The sequence below is a fragment of the Bombina bombina genome, chromosome 4, assembly GCF_027579735.1.
Source record: "Bombina bombina isolate aBomBom1 chromosome 4, aBomBom1.pri, whole genome shotgun sequence".
Classification (NCBI taxonomy): domain Eukaryota; kingdom Metazoa; phylum Chordata; class Amphibia; order Anura; family Bombinatoridae; genus Bombina; species Bombina bombina.
In genome coordinates this window covers 714,568,018-714,590,170 of record NC_069502.1, presented here as the reverse complement: position 1 = coordinate 714,590,170, position 22,153 = coordinate 714,568,018, and the positions used below count along the sequence as shown (strand labels likewise).

General features: G+C 40.0%; 1 long non-coding RNA gene across 1 annotated transcript; it reads right to left on the bottom strand.

The window, feature by feature from the left end:
- Positions 1 to 1,019: 1,019 nt before the first annotated feature.
- LOC128655559 (uncharacterized) lies at positions 1,020 to 21,804 on the bottom strand. Its single transcript, XR_008401847.1, has 2 exons — positions 21,657 to 21,804; positions 1,020 to 1,360 (listed from the first exon to the last, which is right to left on the bottom strand). It is a non-coding gene; the product is annotated as an uncharacterized LOC128655559 (long non-coding RNA).
- Positions 21,805 to 22,153: the final 349 nt, after the last annotated feature.

Below are 22,153 nucleotides of genomic sequence, written 5' to 3'. Positions count from 1 at the left end.
AAGATGAGATAAGATGGACCACGTTGGAGTCAGACATAAACAAACTATATCCTCAAGAGCTGACTCTGTGGGACCCACATAGAGCTCAAACCCAAAAACTTAAATTCCCAATTACAGATTACATGCTCAAAGTTTGGTCCACTCTCGTTTCATCTTTCAAAATTCTCCCTAACAGATCCCTCAAGACCCCCCTAAAAGTAATCATACCTTCAGAACAGATCCCAGCTATACAGAAGTGGGAAAACAGAGGTCTTTATAGGATCGCAGACTTAGTAGACAAAGGCAAATTAATGACATACACACAACTTCAGGATAAACTGTCTCCTTCCAAATTACATTGGTTTCTATATCTTCAGATATCCTCCTTCATACATAAATATCTACCTTCATTGACTGGTCACAAATTCACTCCCTTAGAAATTATTTGTAGCTCCTCATCCAGACCTAGAAAAACTATTTCACAATTATACCAACTAATTCAATCTTCCACACAAATCACTAAAACAAGCCTTCAGCACAAATGGGAGGCCGACCTCAATACAGAAATTGATATTTCCGACTGGAATAACCTAATATATAATGCGAGTAAAGGCCTGTTGAGTGCCGACATGCAGGAAAATTGCCTTAAAACAATTTCAGATGGTATCTCACTCCAATTATCACCTCTCATTCCATTAAACGGGGGTCCAAGCTCTGTTACAGGGGTTGTGAAGTCGAAGGCACATACAAACACATGTGGTGGGACTGCTCTAAAATAATCTGGAATAAATTATCACTACTTTTAAGTAGGGTACTAGATAGCCCCATTCAGTTGTCGATGAACCAAGCCCTATTGAATGTACGCTTAAGGCAGTTTAATAAAGACATTAATCAATTTATCAAAATTTTATGTACAACTACACGTATTTGTATAGCCCGTCACTGGAAGGAGGGGGCTCCCCCCTGGGACGAAATTTTACATAAAATTAGGCACATATACAATATGTCCACACAGACAGCAATATTACAAGACACTCAGGAAGCTTTTCACAAAGTCTGGTTTTATTGGATCACACATGACTCCATATAATACTGTTTGAATTGTCAATAGACCCAATACAGCAGAGATCTTATATGCCTTTATACATCCGTTGGTTAATCATAATATTATCCTTATTGATGAAAATCCCACTGGGTGTGTCATGGTCGGGAGGCACTCCTTTCTTACTCTTCTTCATCTTCCCCTCTTATCTTCTTCTCTTCCTCCTTTGATTTTCCCAGCTTTGCTCTGTACTCCCTTTGTATTCAAGATCTTCATACATTTTTTGGTTAAGATGGGAATGAGGGGGTGTCCTTACCCCACTCAGGTCCCCCAGACAAACTGACAGACAAGATGCATGGTGGCTGTTATTTAAGGAGTAATCGACAAATTAATTCCATCTATATAGCGATACAAATGTAAATGTCTTAAATGCTTTTAGGAAACTTAGGCCTAGATTTGGAGTTCGGCGGTAGCCGTCAAAACCAGCGTTAGAGGCTCCTAACGCTGGTTTTGGCCGCCCGCTGGTATTTGGAGTCAGTGATTAAAGGGTCTAACGCTCACTTTACAGCCGCGACTTTTCCATACCGCAGATCCCCCTACGCCATTTGCGTATCCTATCTTTTCAATGGGATCTTTCTAACGCCGGTATTTTGAGTCGTTTCTGAAGTGAGCGTTAGAGCTCTAACGACAAAATTCCAGCCGCCTGAAAATAGCAGGAGTTAAGAGCTTTCTGGCTAACGCCGGTTTATAAAGCTCTTAACTACTGTACCCTAAAGTACACTAACACCCATAAACTACCTATGTACCCCTAAACCGAGCTCCCCCCACATCGCCGCCACTCGATTAAAATTTTTAACCCCTAATCTGCCGACCGCCACCTACGTTATACTTATGTACCCCTAATCTGCTGCCCCTAACCCCGCCGACCCCTATATTATATTTATTAACCCCTAATCTGCCCCCCACAACATCGCCGCCAGCTACTTAAAATAATTAACCCCTAATCTTCCGACCGCAAAGCGCCGCCACCTACGTTATCCCTATGTACCCCTAATCTGCTACCCCTAACACCGCCGACCCCTATATTATATTTATTAACCCCTAATCTGCCCCCCTCAACGTCGCCGACACCTGCCTACACTTATTAACCCCTAATCTGCCGAGCGGACCTGAGCGCTACTATAATAAAGTTATTAGCCCCTAATCCGCCTCACTAACCCTATAATAAATAGTATTAACCCCTTATCTGCCCTCCCTAACATCGCCGACACCTACCTTCAATTATTAACCCCTAATCTTCCGATCGGAGCTCACCGCTATTCTAATAAATGTATTAACCCCTAAAGCTAAGTCTAACCCTAACACTAACACCCCCCTAAGTTAAATATAATTTACATCTAACGAAATAAATTAACTCTTATTAAATAAATTATTCCTATTTAAAGCTAAATACTTACCTGTAAAATAAACCCTAATATAGCTACAACATAAATTATAATTATATTATAGCTATTTTAGGATTAATATTTATTTTACAGGCAACTTTGTATTTATTTTAACCAGGTACAATAGCTATTAAATAGTTAAGAACTATTTAATAGCTACCTAGTTAAAATAATAACAAATTTACCTGTAAAATAAATCCTAACCTAAGTTACAAATAAACCTAACACTATACTATCAATAAATTAATTAAATAAACTACCTACAATTACCTACAATTAACCTAACACTACACTATCAATAAATTAATTAAACACAATTGCTACAAATAAATACAATTAAATAAACTAGCTAAAGTACAAAAAATAAAAAAGAACTAAGTTACAAAAAATAAAAAAATATTTACAAACATAAGAAATATATTACAACAATTTTAAACTAATTACACCTACTCTAAGCCCCCTAATAAAATAACAAAGCCCCCCAAAATAAAAAAATTCCCTACCCTATTCTAAATTACTAAAGTTCAAAGCTCTTTTACCTTACCAGCCCTGAACAGGGCCCTTTGCAGGGCATGCCCCAAAGAATTCAGCTCTTTTGCCTGTAAAAATAACACATACAATACCCCCCCCCAAACATTACAACCCACCACCCACATACCCCTAATCTAACCCAAACCCCCCTTAAATAAACCTAACACTAAGCCCCTGAAGATCTTCCTACCTTGTCTTCACCATCCAGGTATCACCGATCCGTCCTGGCTCCAAGATCTTCATCCAACCCAAGCAGGGGTTGGCGATCCATAATCCGGTGCTGAAGAGGTCCAGAAGAGGCTCCAAAGTCTTCCTCCTATCCGGCAAGAAGAGGACATCCGGACCGGCAAACATCTTCTCCAAGCGGCATCTTCGATCTTCTTCCATCCGGAGCGAAGCGGCAGGATCCTGAAGACCTCCAGCGCGGAACATCCATCCGGACCGACGACTGAACGACGAATGACTGTTCCTTTAAGGGACGTCATCCAAGATGGCGTCCCTCGAATTCCGATTGGCTGATAGGATTCTATCAGCCAATCGGAATTAAGGTAGGAATTTTCTGATTGGCTGATGGAATCAGCCAATCAGAATCTAGTTCAATCCGATTGGCTAATCCAATCAGCCAATCAGATTGAGCTCGCATTCTATTGGCTGATCGGAACAGCCAATAGAATGCGAGCTCAATCTGATTGGCTGATTGGATCAGCCAATCGGATTGAACTTGATTCTGATTGGCTGATTCCATCAGCCAATCAGAAAATTCCTACCTTAATTCCGATTGGCTGATAGAATCCTATCAGCCAATCGGAATTCGAGGGACGCCATCTTGGATGACGTCCCTTAAAGGAACAGTCATTCGTCGTTCAGTCGTCGGTCCGGATGGATGTTCCGCGCTGGAGGTCTTCAGGATCCTGCCGCTTCGCTCCGGATGGAAGAAGATCGAAGATGCCGCTTGGAGAAGATGTTTGCCGGTCCGGATGTCCTCTTCTTGCCGGATAGGAGGAAGACTTTGGAGCCTCTTCTGGACCTCTTCAGCACCGGATTATGGATCGCCAACCCCCGCTTGGGTTGGATGAAGATCTTGGAGCCAGGACGGATCGGTGATACCTGGATGGTGAAGACAAGGTAGGAAGATCTTCAGGGGCTTAGTGTTAGGTTTATTTAAGGGGGGTTTGGGTTAGATTAGGGGTATGTGGGTGGTGGGTTGTAATGTTGGGGGGGGGGTATTATATGTTTTTTTTTACAGGCAAAAGAGCTGAACTTCTTGGGGCATGCCCCGCAAAGGGCCCTGTTCAGGGCTGGTAAGGTAAAAGAGCTTGTAACTTTTTTAATTTAGAATAGGGTAGGGAATTTTTTATTTTGGGGGGCTTTGTTATTTTATTAGGGGGCTTAGAGTAGGTGTAATTAGTTTAAAATTGTTGTAATATTTTTCTTATGTTTGTAAATATTTTTTTATTTTTTGTAACTTAGTTCTTTTTTATTTTTTGTACTTTAGATAGTTTATTTAATTGTATTTATTTGTAGCAATTGTGTTTAATTAATTTATTGATAGTGTAGTGTTAGGTTAATTGTAGGTAATTGTAGGTATTTAATTTAATTATTTTATTGATAGTATAGTGTTAGGTTTAATTATATCTTAGGTTAGGATTTATTTTACAGGTAAATTTGTTATTATTTTAACTAGGTAACTATTAAATAGTTATTAACTATTTAATAGCTATTGTACCTGGTTAAAATAAATACAAAGTTACCTGTAAAATAAATATTAATCCTAAAATAGCTATAATATAATTATAATTTATATTGTAGCTATATTAGGATTTATTTTACAGGTAAGTACTTAGCTTTAAATAGGAATAATTTATTTAATAAGAGTTAATTTATTTCGTTAGATGTAAATTATATTTAACTTAGGGGGGTGTTAGTGTTAGGGTTAGACTTAGCTTTAGGGGTTAATACATTTATTAGAATAGCGGTGAGGTCCGCTCGGCAGATTAGGGGTTAATAATTGAAGGTAGGTGTCGGCGATGTTAGGGAGGGCAGATTAGGGGTTAATACTATTTATGATAGGGTTAGTGAGGCGGATTAGGGGTTAATAACTTTATTATAGTAGCGCTCAGGTCCGCTCGGCAGATTAGGGGTTAATAAGTGTAGGTAGGTGTCGGCGACGTTGTGGGGGGCAGATTAGGGGTTAATAAATATAACATAGGGGTCGGCGATGTTAGGGCAGCATATTAGGGGTACATAGGGATAACGTAGGTTGCGGCGGTTTACGGAGCGGCAGATTAGGGGTTAAAAGTGTAATGCAGGGGTCAGCGATAGCGGGGGCGGCAGATTAGGGGTTAATAAGTGTAAGGTTAGGGGTGTTTAGACTCGGGGTTCATGTTAGGGTGTTATGTGCAGACGTAGGAAGTGTTTCCCCATAGGAAACAATGGGGCTGCGTTAGGAGCTGAACGCTGCTTTTTTGCAGGTGTTAGGTTTTTTTTCAGCTCAAACTGCCCCATTGTTTTCTATGGGGGAATCGTGCACGAGCACGTTTTTGAGGCCGGCCGCGTCCGTAAGCAACTCTGGTATCGAGAGTTGCATTTGCGGTAAAAATGCTCTACGCTCCTTTTTTGGAGCCTAACGCAGCATTTGTTTTAACTCTCGATACCAGAGTTAAATTTATGGTGCGGCCAGAAAAAAGCCCGCGGAGCGTTAACAGCCCTTTTACCGCCAAACTCCAAATCTAGGCCTTAGTTACTGTCTACTAATATTGGTCTCATTGAACGATCTGTCATTAAGTGGCTACGTCTTCTGTGAAGTTCTTGTTTATTCTTTTGTATTGTTTAAATATCAATAAAAATGATTTCAAATAAATATAATTTCTCCAATAGCTCCCCTATTGGAGAAATTATATTTATTCAGCCAAAAAAAATGTTCCAGTCTAGACTGTCCAGTTTAATAATAAAAAAAATGCCTTTTTTTTACTGCACGTGCAGTAGAGAGGTATAGCTTGCCATAGCCCTTTGCACATTTTTTCTAAGTGCCTGCTGCACCACCCATAACATAGCCTATACCTTCGCTAATCGCACAGTTTTCAGTGTGCGAGTTGGGCTATTTCTATGGGCGGGCAGCAGGGGGAGAACTTTTTTTTTTTCAGTTTCCTTTTTTTTTAGCTACGCAACGCTCAGATTTACCGGTGTGGGACCATGCAGGATGACTGATTTTGTGGGGTAAGTACCGGTACTATGCTAACTCCACCATCCATGATCACAGCAAGGAAAAAGGTAATTTACAGCAACGGGACTCCACTTTCTGCAGCCAGCTTGCAGTTCTCTATAGCTTGCAAATTGTGGGCTCCATAAAGAGGATTTTTTTCTAAAGCAGACAGGCAAACCAGGCTTTATTAGCTCAATAGTTATACTATTGAGCTAATAAAGCCTGATTTCTTTTACAAGTGTGCACAGCAGGGGAACTGCAGTAGAAAGTTATTTTGAAATTGATTTTTTCAAAATATAAAAACATGTCAGGTTTTATAACCCGTGCTAGATGCTAGCAAGAAGGCAGGAGGCTAATATTACAAACTTTTTATTTTTATTTTTTTACTGCCTCTGACTGGCGTGGAGGGAGGGTTTCAGAGTTGGAACTCAGCTGTAATCTGGGAGACATCTGCAGCATCTGTAGCAGTGTGTGTAAATTCCTCTGCTGAGCCTTTAGAATGCAGCCAAACACTACATACTGCACTGTCTCCATAACGGGCAGGTCTGGCTTAGAAATCTCTCCTGCTTCTAGCAAACATGTGACAGCACGAACACACGGAGGAGTAATAAACATCTTAAAAGAAACTGATAAAGTGAGGGAGGCTGGGGGCTTTGTCAGTGAGGCTTGTTTTGTGGAGCTCACACAAGTAAGTGACAGGGTCCTGTTTACAAAATCTGCTTTAAAATATTTTAAATACACATTTTTCTGCTACTGCCAGCAAAGGTGCTAAAGTTTAACCCCTCAGCTACCAATAACACGGAACAAATGGTTATTTAACCTCTAAGTAACCAGCAAACAAAACTAACTTAACCAATTAGGAGCTAGTAATGCTCAAACTGCAGTCAGTAACAGGCACATTTTATCTTAAATCACCACAATTAGCCTTTTCTTGGTAGCTGAAGGGTTAAATCAAATTTATTTGTATATGTATCCTAAATAGATTAGGGTGTAAGTGCATTTATATTTGTGTAATTCTTTAAAGAAAATGTAGAAGCATGTGGGAATGCTCCACTAAGTGGAGAAAAATAAAGGGTTCAAAATACACGACAGGACCAATGCAGAGGTTGCTCACTGGCCTACCATTTCAATATGTGAAACAAAATGGAGGGGTACATTTTGTGAGAGAATATATATATATATATACACATATACATACATACATATACATACATACATACGTTAGAAGATTGGTTTACAGGCGCAGGACTAGACTAGCCCTAATCCTCAAATAATAAAGTAATCAATGTGTGTAGATATCAAGTATACACAGATTAAGGTAAACTTCCTACTTACAAAAAAATACCTCAATCAGGATGAGGTAAGTGCTAAACAAGTTGTAAGGTAGAAAGCTCTCCAATTCACAGGTGATCCGCTATTCAAATGACTCTTGGTATCAATCCCTTTTTTCCTTTCCCCTCTCACGCTTGTAATGGTCTCATCAAGTATCAGGATATACAAAACAGAGAAAAGCAAGATAGTGCAATATTGACGAAGAAGGCCAGTACTATCTTATGAAAAAAAGCCTTTGAAACGCGTTAGGAACTGGTTTGGGTGAGATCTACGACTCTGGGTTCCAGTTTAACCCCACCTATAATCTGTGATTTGTAAACGCTTTCCCTACGAACTCTATGTCAATTGAATGATTGTACTGTCATTTTAACAAGCGTTACTGATACCTTATATATGGATTGAGGTTAAAAAATGTAAGCAAGCTCTAACCTAGTGTGTGTTTTTTAACAATAAGTGTGGTTTACAAAAAAAACAATATTGCACTATCTTGCTTTTTTCTCTGTTTTGTAAATCCTGATACTTGATGAGACCATTACAAGAGTGAGAGGGGAAAGGAAAAAAGGGATTGATACAAAGAGTGGTTTGAATAGCGGATCACTTGTGAATTGGAGAGCTTTCTACCTAACAACTTGTGCGGCACTTACCTCATTCTGATTGAGGTATTTTTTTGTAAGTAGGAAGTTTACCTATCACTACGGGTGTTTGGGCACACCAACTAACCTTTAATTTGGAATCAAATTATCTACACTTGGATTTTCTGAGAACTACTTAATTATAATTCACTTGTTGGGACTTTTTCTGATATTTTGTCTACAATAAGCCTAATCAATTGTGGACTTATTACATTAATAAGATTGCAATATATACTGTATATGTTTATTACTACTATTTTGGAATATTTGAAATCTTTGAGTATCTTTTAATTAGAGAATAAGTATTATCTTTTTTTCCCTTTTTTTCTTTTGATATTTGATGACATCAAGTAAGGGTTTGATGTCTTTACATTAATCTGTGTATACTTGATATCTACACATATTGATTACTTTATTATTTGAGGATTAGGGCTAGTCTAGTCCTGCGCCTGTAAACCAATCTTCTAACCTATTCATTCTCCTCTTGACAGAATTCCTTTAGTGGTGGGGACCCTATTGGTGATCTGTCAGGTTTTTTGGGCAGCATCACGACAGCCTTAATTCTTAGAACGATCTATAGAGATTTTGATTTATTTATTCCACTAAGCGCTGTGTATGTTTTCCTTTTAAATATATATATATATAACTATTTTACATAACTGGTCCGTGAACCCCCATTTGAATAACCCACGAGCTGCCACTGAATCTATTTATCTATCACTTTATCTATTTTTACTTAAAATGTATTATACAGAGCAGCATATATATTATTACTGTTGCTCAGTTACCTTTAAGGGGGGCCAAAAAAATCGGCACCAGTTCCCTGTTCATTAGGTCCGCAGCTGCCTAAACCCACACATTCCATTTGTGGACTAGGACCTAACTTTAAAGGGATATGAAACCCACAATTTTTCTTTCAGAAAGAAAATGTGATTTTAAACAACTTTCTAATTTTCTTCTATTATCACTTTGTCTTTGTTCTCTTGCTATCTTTTGTTGAAAAGCAGGGAAATATACTTAGGAGACAGCATATTTCTGGGGCATTATATAGCAGCAGTTTTGCAAGAATGGTTGTCCATATGCAAGAGCAATAGGTGGCAGCACTATTTTCTGCCATGTAGAGCGCCAGAATCCAGATGCCTTCCTAGGTATCTCTTCGACACAGAATATCAAAGGAAAACTAAAAATATAAGTAAATTGGAGACTTTTAAATCGTATGTTCTGTCTGAATTACAAAATATTTTTTGGGGGGGTTTCATATCCTTTTAAAACCCAAATTCTTACTGCTGAAAGCAGACTAGTTAGAATGCACCATGGTGTTTCAGCTAATCCAGTAAGTATTCCACATGATAAGGTTGCATAGTCTATGGACTTCCATAGTTGCCCAGTATTTATAAATTGTAAGATCTTTAAATCAGGGCCCTCAGAATTTGTCTTCATTCTCTTGCTATCTTTATTTAAAAAGAAAAAAAACTAATCTTAGGAGCTGGCCCACTTTTGGTTCAGCGCCTGGGTATCGCTTGCTAATTGGTGGCTAAATGCCTCGTTCTGATGCCGTCATACACACCACAGAACCAAAGTGTAGCGAAGGGGGTAGGTAGCGCAGTGATGGCAACAAATTGTTAATATACTGTATATGAATATTTACATATACAGTATATGTATGTGTTAACATGTGCCAGCAATAACCAGCCACTTGTAATGGCTGATTATTTATCGTGCCCAATTGTGGGCGCTCGATATAATAGTGCTTCACTTGTAATTTGGGCCTATATGTCTACCTGCTCAGAAAGTGTGGAAAGATCTAGTCATATATAAGTTCCCAATATTAAAAGGGTCACTGTAGAACACAATGGGCAATAATTACAAGTCAGGTGCAAATGGTTTTGCGTTTAGATGATATTACAAGTGGAGCTAAACACTTAACTTAACACTTAATCCTTTCAGAAATCTCAGAGCTGTGGTTAAAGGGACACTGAACCCAAATGTTTTCTTTTGTGATTCAGATAGAGCATGAAATGTTAAGCAACTTTCTAATTTACTCCTGTTATCAAACTTTCTTCATTCTCTTGGTATCTTTATTTGAAATGCAAGAATGTAAGTTTAGATGCTGGGCCCATTTTTGGTGAACAACCTGGGTTGTTCTTGCTGATTGGTATATAAATGTATCCACCAATAAAAAAGTGCTGTCCAAAGGTCTGAACCAAAAAAAAAAAAAAAAAAAAAAAGCTTAGATGACTTCTTTTTCAAATAAAGATAGCAAGAGAACAAAGAATAATTGATAATAGGAGTAAATTAGAAAGTTGCTTAAAATTGCATGCTCTATCTAAATCACAAAAGAAAAAAATTGGGTTCAGTGTCCCTTTAACTGTTTTCCAAAACTAAAAAGTTGCACACAAAAAAACCACTTCAAAAATACATTACAAAGTACAGTTACACTCATTAACACTGTCTAATAAAATAATAATAATAAAAAAAAATGAATGCACAAATAAGTTATAAGGGCTCAAAGATATGTCATCTCAGGTGTTAGAGGAAAAAAAAGGCAAATAAATGGCTTTAACATTGAGACACAGATACATTGCTAAATATGTATTTGTATGTATGCATGTATATATATATATATATATATATATATATATATATATATATATATATATATATATATATATACATGTGTGTGTACATATATATTAATGTATTTATATGTGTATTTATGTATTTACAGTCATAAATACACATGTAAAAAAATAATATATATGTACACATATAGACATCCTATATTCTAAAAGGCCAAGGCCAAGTGTGTTTGTCTGAAGCCGTCATGCACAGTAGAGACTGCGCGCGGACAAACACACCTGGCCTTCAGCTGCAGAGTAGTGCACACTGCGGAAGCTGCCTGGTGGGGGCGTGACCGGCGTCAGGCGTGTCGTGATGGGGGCGTGGCCGGCGGGCGTGGCAGGCATGACAAGGGGGTGTGGCCAGTGGGCGTGACGAGGGGGCGTGACCTCACGGGAGGGCGGGAGGGGCGTGGCCTCACGGGAGGGCGGGAGGGGCGTGGCCGACGGGAGAGACCAAAACAGAGGAAGGATGGAAAGAAAGAAAGCGAGCAGAAGAGGGGGGAAGAGCAAAAGAGGGAGAGAGAGCGCAAGAGAGTGGGAGAGAAAGAGGGGGAGAGAGAGCTCAAAAGAGAGGGGGGAGAGAGAGCTCAAAAGAGAGGGGGGAGAGAGAGCTTAAAAGAGAGGGGGGAGAGAGAGAGCTCAAAAGAGAGGGGGAGAGAGAGCTTAAAAGAGAGGGGGGAGAGAGAGCGCAAAAAGAGAGGGGGGAGAGAGAGCGCAAAAGAGATGGGGGAGAGTTTAAAAGAGAGCGCAAAAGAGGGGGGAGAGAGCGCAAAAGAGAAGGGGGAGACAGAGTGCAAAAGAGGGAGAGAGAGAGCAAAAAAGGGAGAGAGAGAGTGCAAAAGAGAGGGGGAGAGAGCAAAAAAGAGGGGGAGAGAGTGCAAAAAAGAGGGGGAGAGAGCGCAAGGGGGAGAAAGCACAAAAGAGAGGGGTAGAGAGCGCAAAAAAGAGGGGGAGAGAGAGCAAAAGAGGGAGAGAGAGAGCGCAAAAGAGAGGGGGAGAGAGCAAAAAAGAGGGGGAGAGAGCGCAAAAAAGAGGGGGAGAGAGCGCAAGGGGGAGAAAGCACAAAAGAGAGGGGTAGAGAGTGCAAAAAAGAGGGGGAGAGAGCGCAAAAAAGAGGGGGGAGAGAGCGCAAAAGAGTGGGGGGAGAGAGAGAGCTCAAAAGAGAGGGGAAAGAGCGCAAAAGATAGGGGGAGAGTTTAAAAGAGAGCGCAAAAGAGGGGAGAGAGAGCGCAAAAGAGAAGGGGGAGACAGAGTGCAAAAGAGGGAGAGAGAGAGCAAAAGAGGGAGAGAGAGAGCGCAAAAGAGAGGGGGAGAGAGCAAAAAAGAGGGGGGAGAGAGTGCAAAAAAGAGGGGGAGAGAGCGCAAGGGGGAGAAAGCACAAAAGAGAGGGGGAGAGAGCGCAAAAAAGAGGGGGAGAGAGCTCAAAAGAGAGGGGGGGAGAGAGAGCTCAAAAGAGAGGGGGGGGAGAGAGAGTTTAAAAGAGAGGGGGGAGAGAGAGTGCACAAAAGAGGGGGAGAGAGAGTGCAAAAGAGTGGGGGAGACAGTGCAAAAGAGAAGGGGTAGAGAGCGCAAAACAGGGGAAGAGAGAGTGCAAAAGAGAGAAAGAGAGAGCAAAAGAGAGGGGGAGAGAGAGAGCAAAAGAGGGTGGAAGAGAGAGCAAAAGAGAGGGGGGAGAGAGAGCAAAAGAGAGGGGGAGAGAGAGCAAAAGAGAGGGGGGGAGAGAGAGAGTGCAAAAGAGGGGGGAGAGAGAGCAAAAGAGAGGGGGGAGAGAGAGCGCAAAAGAGGGGGGAGAGAGAGAGCAAAAGAGGGGGGAGAGAGAAAGCAAAAGAGGGGGGAGAGAGCAAAATAGGGGAGAGAGAGAGCAAAAGAGGGCGAGAGAGAGCAAGAGGGGGGAGAGAGCAGATGAGGGGGGAAGAGAGAGAGCGAGCAAAAGAGGGGAGAGAGAGCAAAAGAGGTGGGAGAGAGAGAGCAAAAGAGGGGGGAGAGAGAGCACAAGAGGGGAGAGATAGAGCAAAAAAGGGGAGAGAGAGAGCAAAAGAGGGGGGAGAGTGCAAAATAAGGGGGAGAGAGAGAACTCAAAAGAGAGGGGGGTAGAGAGAGCGCAAAAGAGAGGGAGCAAGGGTTGGAACCGCGGTACCTAAAAAATTGGCCCGTGTACACGGGCTTTAGGACTAGTATATATATCAGAGAGAGTGCACAAAAGAGGGGGAGAGAGAGTGCAAAAGAGTGGGGGAGACAGTGCAAAAGAGAAGGGGTAGAGAGCGCAAAACAGGGGAAGAGAGAGTGCAAAAGAGAGAAAGAGAGAGCAAAAGAGAGGGGGAGAGAGAGAGCAAAAGAGGGTGGAAGAGAGAGCAAAAGAGAGGGGGGGAGAGAGAGCAAAAGAGAGGGGGAGAGAGAGCAAAAGAGAGGGGGGGAGAGAGAGAGTGCAAAAGAGGGGGGAGAGAGAGCAAAAGAGAGGGGGGAGAGAGAGCGCAAAAGAGGGGGGAGAGAGAGAGCAAAAGAGGGGGGAGAGAGAAAGCAAAAGAGGGGGGAGAGAGCAAAATAGGGGAGAGAGAGAGCAAAAGAGGGCGAGAGAGAGCAAGAGGGGGGAGAGAGCAGATGAGGGGGGAAGAGAGAGAGCGAGCAAAAGAGGGGAGAGAGAGCAAAAGAGGTGGGAGAGAGAGAGCAAAAGAGGGGGGAGAGAGAGCACAAGAGGGGAGAGATAGAGCAAAAAAGGGGAGAGAGAGAGCAAAAGAGGGGGGAGAGTGCAAAATAAGGGGGAGAGAGAGAACTCAAAAGAGAGGGGGTAGAGAGAGCGCAAAAGAGAGGGAGCAAGGGTTGGAACCGCGGTACCTAAAAAATTGGCCCGTGTACACGGGCTTTAGGACTAGTATATATATCAGTGCATTATAGCCCTTTGCCATTAAGCAGATACAAACATGCTAAAACATTTTATGCAATATTCATGTTTAATAAAGGATTTTAACTATGTATTTACTGTAAATATTTCATATCTACTAATGCGAAAATGCTATGTTGTTTGCACGATGAGAGCGCAAAAAAGAGGGGGAGAGAGCGCAAGGGGGAGAAAGCACAAAAGAGAGGGGTAGAGAGCGCAAAAAAGAGGGGGAGAGAGAGCAAAAGACGGAGAGAGAGAGCGCAAAAGAGAGGGGGAGAGAGCAAAAAAGAGGGGGAGAGAGCGCAAGGGGGAGAGAGCGCAAAAAAGAGGGGGGAGAGAGCGCAAAAGAATGGGGGGAGAGAGAGAGAGCTCAAAAGAGAGGGGAGAGAGCGCAAAAGAGAGGGGGGAGAGTTTAAAAGAGAGCGCAAAAGAGGGGGGAGAGAGCGCAAAAGAGAAGGGGGAGACAGAGTGCAAAAGAGGGAGAGAGAGAGCAAAAGAGTGAGAGAGAGAGCGCAAAAGAGAGGGGGAGAGAGCAAAAAAGAGGGGGAGAGAGTGCAAAAAAGAGGGGGAGAGAGCGCAAGGGGGAGAAAGCACAAAAGAGAGGGGGAGAGAGCGCAAAAAAGAGGGGGAGAGAGCGCAAAAAAGAGGGGGGAGAGAGCACAAAAGAGTGGGGGGAGACAGCTCAAAAGAGAGGGGGGGAGAGAGCTCAAAAGAGAGGGGGGGAGAGAGAGCTCAAAAGAGAGGGGGGGAGAGAGAGTTTAAAAGAGAGGGGGGAGAGAGAGTGCACAAAAGAGGGGGAGAGAGAGTGCAAAAGAGAGGGGGAGAGAGCGCAAAACAGGGGAAGAGAGAGAGCAAAAGAGGGGAAGAGAGAGCAAAAGAGAGGGGGAGAGAGAGAGCAAATGAGAGGGGAAGAGAGAGCAAAAGAGAGGGGGGAGAGAGAGCAAATGAGAGGGGGAGAGAGAGCAAAAGAGAGGGGGAGAGAGAGCAAAAGAGAGGGGGGAGAGAGAGAGAGCGCAAAAGAGGGGGGAGAGAGAGCAAAAGAGAGGGGGGAGAGAGAGCGCAAAAGAGGGGGGAGAGAGAGAGCAATGTTTAATAAAGGATTTTAACTATGTATTTACTGTAAATATTTCATATCTACTAATGCGAAAATGCTATGTTGTTTGCACGATGAGAGTCTGTTTTTTTTTAAAAAAAATTATTTCCATTGACTTCTATGAGGAATGTGAAAAGGTTATTGAGTTTGCACAATCTCGGGTGTTAGATTTTTTCCCCCACTTTTTTTTCCTCCATTGATCTCTATGGGGGAATACATGCACGCACACGTGCATGTAAGTTTTTTTATTTTTTTTGGAACTTGTAATACGAACGCAACCCCACAAGCAAGAAAAAAAAATCCAAGCAGAGTTGTCACTTACGTAAAAAAAAAAAAAAAAAACGGGTCACTTGTAATTTAGCCCACTGCTTTCAACTCCCACAAGGTAAATTCCCATCTAGGAAACATAAACACTCCAACTTCCGAGCTAAACAAAGCAGGTGATTGCCAGGGTTGTGTGACTGCTGCTGTCAGTTTGCTCACAGCCTGTTTCCTTCTTGGGATCAGTAATTTTCTGTGGCTTCCAAGTAAAAGTTTATATGTGTATTTAACCCCTTAGTGACCACAGCACTTTTCAATTTTCTTACCCTTAAGGACCAGGGCTATTTTTACATTTCTGCGGCTTTTGTGTTTAGCTATAATTTTCCTCTTACTCATTTACTGTACCCATACATACTATATACCGTTTTTCTCGCTATTAAATGGACTTTCTAAAGATACCATTATTTTCATCATATCTTATAATTTATTATACATTTTGATTTATAAAATATGATGAAAAAATGGGAAAAAAATAAATATGTATATATATATATATTTTTTTAGTAGACAACCCAAAGTATTGATCTAGGCCCATTTTGGTATATATCATGCCACCATTTCACCGCCAAATGCGATCAAATAAAAAAAATTGTTCACTTTTTCACTAACTTTAGTTTCTTTCATGTAATTAGCAAGAGTCCATGAGCTAGTGACGTATGGGATATACATTCCTACCAGGAGGGGCAAAGTTTCCCAAACCTCAAAATGCCTATAAATACACCCCTCACCACACCCACAATTCAGTTTTACAAACTTTGCCTCCCGTGGAGGTGGTGAAGTAAGTTTGTGCTAGATTCTTCATTGATATGCGCTTCGCAGCAGGCTGGAGCCCGGTTTTCCTCTCAGAGTGCAGTGAATGTCAGAGGGATGTGAAGAGAGTATTGCCTACTTGAATACCATGGTCTCCTTCTACGGGATCTATTTCATAGGTTCTCTGTTATCGGTCGTAGAGATTCATCTCTTACCTCCCTTTTCAGATCGACGATATACTCTTATATACCATTACCTCTACTGATTCTCGTTTCAGTACTGGTTTGGCTATCTACTATATGTAGATGAGTGTCCTGGGGTAAGTAAATCTTATTTTTTGTGGTTGGTTTATGGTTGGGCACTTTATATGTAAAGTTCTAAATATATGTCTTTAAACTTATATTTGCCATGATTCAGGATAATCAGTATTCCTTTATATTTCAGACTGTCAGTTTCATTATTTGGGATAATGCATTTTAATTCAATTTATTTTTCATTACCTTGAAAATTTTCATTTGACCATTTTCCCTGCGTGCTGTTAGGCTCACGGGGGCAGAAAATGTTTCTTTTTATTGCGTCATTTTTGGCGCTGTCTTTTTTGGCGCAAAAAAATTTGTCATTTCCGGCGCCGTAGTTGACGCCGGAAGTTGTATTCTGTAAATGTCATTTTTTGATGCATGTGTATTTAGACATTTTTTTCCCGCCAAAAAATGTGGGCGTCGGTTTCGGCATCAGAGGATGTGGCGTCATTCTTGGCGCCAAAAAATATGGGCGTTGTATTGCCAATAACGTGGACGTCATATTTGGCGCCAAAAAATGTGGTTATTTTAATCTCACTTTTTTATTGCTTCTGGTTTTTAGAAGCTTATTATTTTGCATTCTTTTCCCATTCCTGAAACTGTCATTTAAGGAATTTGATAATTTTGCTTTAAATATTGTTTTTTTCTATTACATATTGCAAGATTTCGCTGTTCCTGTTTCAAAAAACGTTCTAAGGGATTCCTTTTGACTGAAGTTCAGTCCTACCAAAGCTAAGTTCATTTATTTTAAAATGTTATGAATGTTTCTCTTTAGCTATGGTTTGTAATAAGTTATCATGATAAACTTTTACATGCAGAATCCGTTAGTATTTATGCTTTATATATTTGCTATTCTTTTTACATCTTATGTACAAGAATTACGTAGAAGATTTATAAGAATATTTTTCTGATTCTATTTTAAAGGCTTTGTCTGACATCGTGCCTTCTAATAAAAATTTTTAGGTTTTTTTCAAACTTCTTTTTTAATTATTGAAGTTTCAAATGACCAACTACATAATGATTTATCCTTCTCTGATGATATTTTTTCTCATTTCAGAATTTTCTTCATCAGATATTGACACTATCAAATCCACTTTTTTATTTTTAAAGTACATTTGTTCTTTGTTGAAAAGGTGTTGATTATTTTGGATATTAAGGTAATTAGTTCTTTCAAGACTAACTAACATTTTATTTCTGCTTATTTATTCTTCTGTATTTTCAGAGGTTTTTTTCCAGTTCCTCATACTAGGGAATGGAATAGGCTGGGAATTTTCTTTTATTACTTCTTTAAAGGTTTTAAATTATATTCTTTGCCGGCAGTTCATTTCAATTTTGAAGGTTCTCCAATTTAATGGGGCTATCTCTACTCCTGCTAATTATGCTATTGTTTCTATAGCAAAATAGTATTTGTTTTTCCTTTAGATGGTTGTATCTTATCTAAGGAAAATTATTTTTCAGGTATTTTTCTTGGACCTGTGATTTATTTGAATGATGTTGCAATTGCTTCATTTTTTCTGTTTACTTTAAAATCAAGTATCAGATTATGTTTTATTTAGCATTGTTAAGGGACAAAGTCTACTGCTCATTTGAGGTTCAGACTGGGTGCTGTTGCATTTGTCTTGTTGTCTTGCATTTGTTTATGCAAGTCTGGTGTGTTGACTGGTCCTTTATCTGGATTAACATGCTAATAATTTCATTTGTATCTTCATTTTATTGAATATTTTCAAAAATGAGGTTTAATCTATGTCTTTAGCTGTTTTTAGCTAGAAGAATTTTGTGATTTCTAAAAAATCCTTATTTCTTTTTTTCCAAGATAATCCATTATTTGGTTCATATTGGATTCAATTCTTAAACTGTTACTCTGGGCTTCAAGATTGAGTTCTAAGACTAAAACTTTAAGCTTATTTTAGTTTAGTTGTTCTTACTAAGGAACAAAATTCTAAATTCTTATCCAAGTAACATGTTTTTAATTAGAAGTTTTTTGGTTCTATTCGGTCCAAATTTCTTAGATTTTGGTACAGAATAAAATTTAGAGTTAAACCGTCTATGAGAAGTCTTTTTCTCTCTATTATATTCCAGCTATTCCAGTAAGGCTAACATTTTCCTATATATTTTGGGTAATGTTGAAGTGCGGCTGATCACCTGTTGGGGCTCAAGCGCTGCTCAGATCTGGAATTTTCCGGGGTATTTATTCCAGTTCCATTTTTAGGAACTGGGTTTTGGGGTTTTATTCAAAACTATTCATTGTTCCAAAGATAGATAATCTTTTTATTATGTACCATCTTTTAGATTGGTATTTATATGGTCTATTCTGCCTTTTTTGGTCAGTGATAGCATTATTTGTTTTCATTAGATACAATAGATGCATATCTTCATTTTCTATTTTCATTCAGATTATTTTTATTTTCTGAGACTACGGAATCTCATATGATTCAACTTTGTTTTTTCAAGACATGGTTAGAGGATCTTTTTATCAAAAGCTCTTGATTCCTCACACAAGGGTCAACTTTTTTAGGTTTCCAGATAGATTGTGTCACTGTCTTTGTCTCTAACAGACAAGTAACTTTTTTATTGGGTTCCGTCTGTCGGTACCTTCAGTCTCTATTATTGCCTTCAGTTGCTATATATGCATGGAAATTTAGGTCTTATGGCTGCAGCATTGGATTCAATTCCCTTTGATCATTTTCATAGAAAACCTTTCCAGTTTTTTATGCTGAATAATGGTGCAGGGATTCTAGGATTTCACTTTTTAAATCTTCGAATTCTATGTTTATCTATCTTTGATTCAGTGGTTAAGATCACCATCATTTAGTTCTACAGGTCTCTTCGATTCTTTCAACCTGGACCATGATCTCTACAGATGCGAGTCTTTTAGGTTGGGAGGCTGTCTGAGGTTCTCTGTCAGCACAAGGGGTTTGGAAATCTCAGGAGGCGAGATTACCATTTGATATTTTGGAACTCCGTGCATTCCCAGAGTTCTTCAGTTGGTTTCTTTTGAAGAAGAGACGTTTTTTCAGACAGACAATGTCACAACTGTGGCGTATGTCAATCATCAGGGTGGGACTATCAGTCCTTAGACTGTGACAAAAGTATCTCGGATATTTGCTTGGGCTAAATCCAGCTCCTATCTAAATTCTGTGGTCCTTTTCCCAGGTATAGACATTTGGGAAGCGGATCTCTGTTAATCAAGCTTTACATCCGGGAGAATGGTCTCTTTACCCAGATATCTTTTTCAATTTTTCAGATGTGAGGGCTTCCAGAAATAGATCTGTTGGCCTCTCGTCTTAACAAGGAACTTCCCAGGGGCCTATTTCAGGTCCGGGGATCCTCAGGCGAAAGTAGCATATGCATTGACACTTCCTTGGAATTATCATTCTGCCTATATCTTCCGCCTCTAGTTCTTCCAAAATTCTAATGAATCGTTCGCTTGTACTGCTGGTGGTTCCAGCATGGCCTCACAGGCTTTGGTATGCGGATCTCATTCCGATGGCCAGTTGCCAACCTTGGACACTTCCGTAAAGACCAGACCTTCTATCTCAAGGCCCATTTTTTCCATCAGGATCTCAAATCATTCAATTTGAAGGTATGGAGATTGAACGTTTGATTCTTAGTCATAGAGGTTTCTCTGACTCAGTGATTAATACTATGTTACAGGTTTGTAAATCTGTCTCTAGAAAGAAGACTTACATTTCTTGGTGTTCTTCTCATAAATTCTTTTGGCATTCTTTTAGAATTCCTAGAATTTTACAATTTTTTAGGTTGGTTTAGATAAGGTTTTGTCTGCAAGTTCTTTGAAAGGACAAATCTCTACTCTTTCTGTTCTTTTTCACAGAAAGATTGCTATTCATTCTGATATTCATTGTTTTGTACAGGCTTTGGTTTGTATCAAGCCTGTCATTAAGTCAATCTCTCCTCCTTGGAGTCTCAATTTGGTACTGAGGGCTTTACAGGCTCCTACGTTTGAACCTTTGCGTTCTCTGGACATTAAATTACTTTCTTGGAAAGTATTGTTCCTTTTGGCTATCTCTTCTGCTAGAAGAGTTTCTGAGTTTTCTGCTCTTTCTTGTGGATCTCCTTTTCTGATTTTTCATCAGGGTAAGGCAGTGTTCCTTCCTGTTATTCATTATTTTGTTCAGGCTTTGGTTCTTATCAAACCTGTCATTAAGCCAATTTCTCCTCCTTGGAGTTTTAATTTGGTTCTGAAGGCTTTACAGGCTCTTCTATTTGAGCATATGTTTTCTCTAGACATTATTTACTTTCATGGAAAGTATTGTTCTTTTTAGACATCTCTTCAGCTAGAACAATTTTTGAATTATCTGTTCTTTCTTGTGAGTCTCCTTTTTCTGATTTTTTCATCAGGATAAGGTGGTTTTTGCTATCCTCATTTCAATTCTTACCTAAAGTTGTGATTTGTCTTTTCCTAAGACTTCTTTGGTAAGATTCTTACATTCTTTGGATATGGTAAGAGTTTTGAAATCCTATGTTGAAGCTATTCAGATTTCAGATAGTCTTCTAGTCTATTTGTTATCTTTTCTGGTGTTAGGAAGGTCAAAAGGCTTCTGCCATTTATTTGGCATTTTGCTTAAACTTTTGATTCATCATGCTTATTTGGAGTCGGGTGGATTCCCGCCTCGGAGGATTACGGCTCATTCTACCAGGTAAGTTTCTACTTCCTGGGCTTTTTAAGAATGAAGCTTCTGTTGATCAGATTTGCAAAGCAATGACTTGGTCTTCTTTGCATACTTTTACTATGTTCTAACATTTTGATGTTTTCTCTTCTTTAGAAGCAGTTTTGGTAGAATGGTACTTCAGGCAGCTGTTTCAGTTTGATTCTTCTGCTTATAATTTCAGTTTTTTTCATTATAAAAATTGAAACTTTTTTTTTTTTTTTGATTTGGGTAGTGGATTAATTTTTCAGCGGAATTGGCTGTCTTTATTTTATCCCTCCCTCTGGGGTGACTCTTGCGTGGAAGTTCCACATCTTGGGTATTTATTATCCCATACGTCACTAGCTCATGGACTCTTGCTAATTACATGAAAGAAAACATAATTTATGTAAGAACTTACCTGATAAATTCATTTCTTTCATATTAGCAAGAGTCCATGAGGCCCACCCTTTTTGTGGTGGTTATGATTTTTTTGTATAAAGTACAATTATTCCAATTCCTTATTTGATGCTTTCACTCCTTTCTTATCACCCCACTTCTTGGCTATTCGTTAAACTGAATTGTGGGTGTGGTGAGGGGTGTATTTATAGGCATTTTGAGGTTTGGGAAACTTTGCCCCTCCTGGTAGGAATGTATATCCCATACGTCACTAGCTCATGGACTCTTGCTAATATGAAAGAAATGAATCTATCAGGTAAGTTCTTACATAAATTATGTTTTCTCACTGAAACTATTTACAAACAGCTTGTGAAAGTGGAGGGCCCTCTAGTGGGCCTGTAACAAAATTAAGGGATAGCTGACTTGAAGTCTGGAGTTTGCTCTGGGTATGTTTGATACAACTAGAGGGGCGGAGAGTGTGCATACCTTTATAGGTCCATGTTGCAGTTGTTCCAGCCTCTTTTCCTGCTTCCAGACTTCAAGAGGATTTTTGTGCTGTGACAGGGATCTTCTTGAAGGCCGCATGGATCGTTCCAGGAGAGCTTCGGTTCGCCCCAGGCCTTACAGGAATGAGTTCGTGGAGAGGATCTGAAAAAGAAATCGTGGACAGTTCAGATGGAAGCGAGGTTGTACCGCCTACCCCCCAATCTCGCTCCCCTGTAAAAACACTATCTAGGGCTAGGAAAAATGTTAAGAGTAGGGATACCACACATAGGCCGCAGGTAGTGACAGCTGTCCCCTTAATATAGGGGAGGTGGTTGCTGGGCCTAGTTCCGCCCCACATGGGCCTATTACACTCCCTCTACAGTTTGGCCTGACACAGCCTTTACCTCAAGTTGCCATTAATCGGCAAGAGCCTACCCTTTATAGTGTCTATGTGACACCTCTTGCCTCATACACTGGCCCCGTAGCTGCACCCGGTG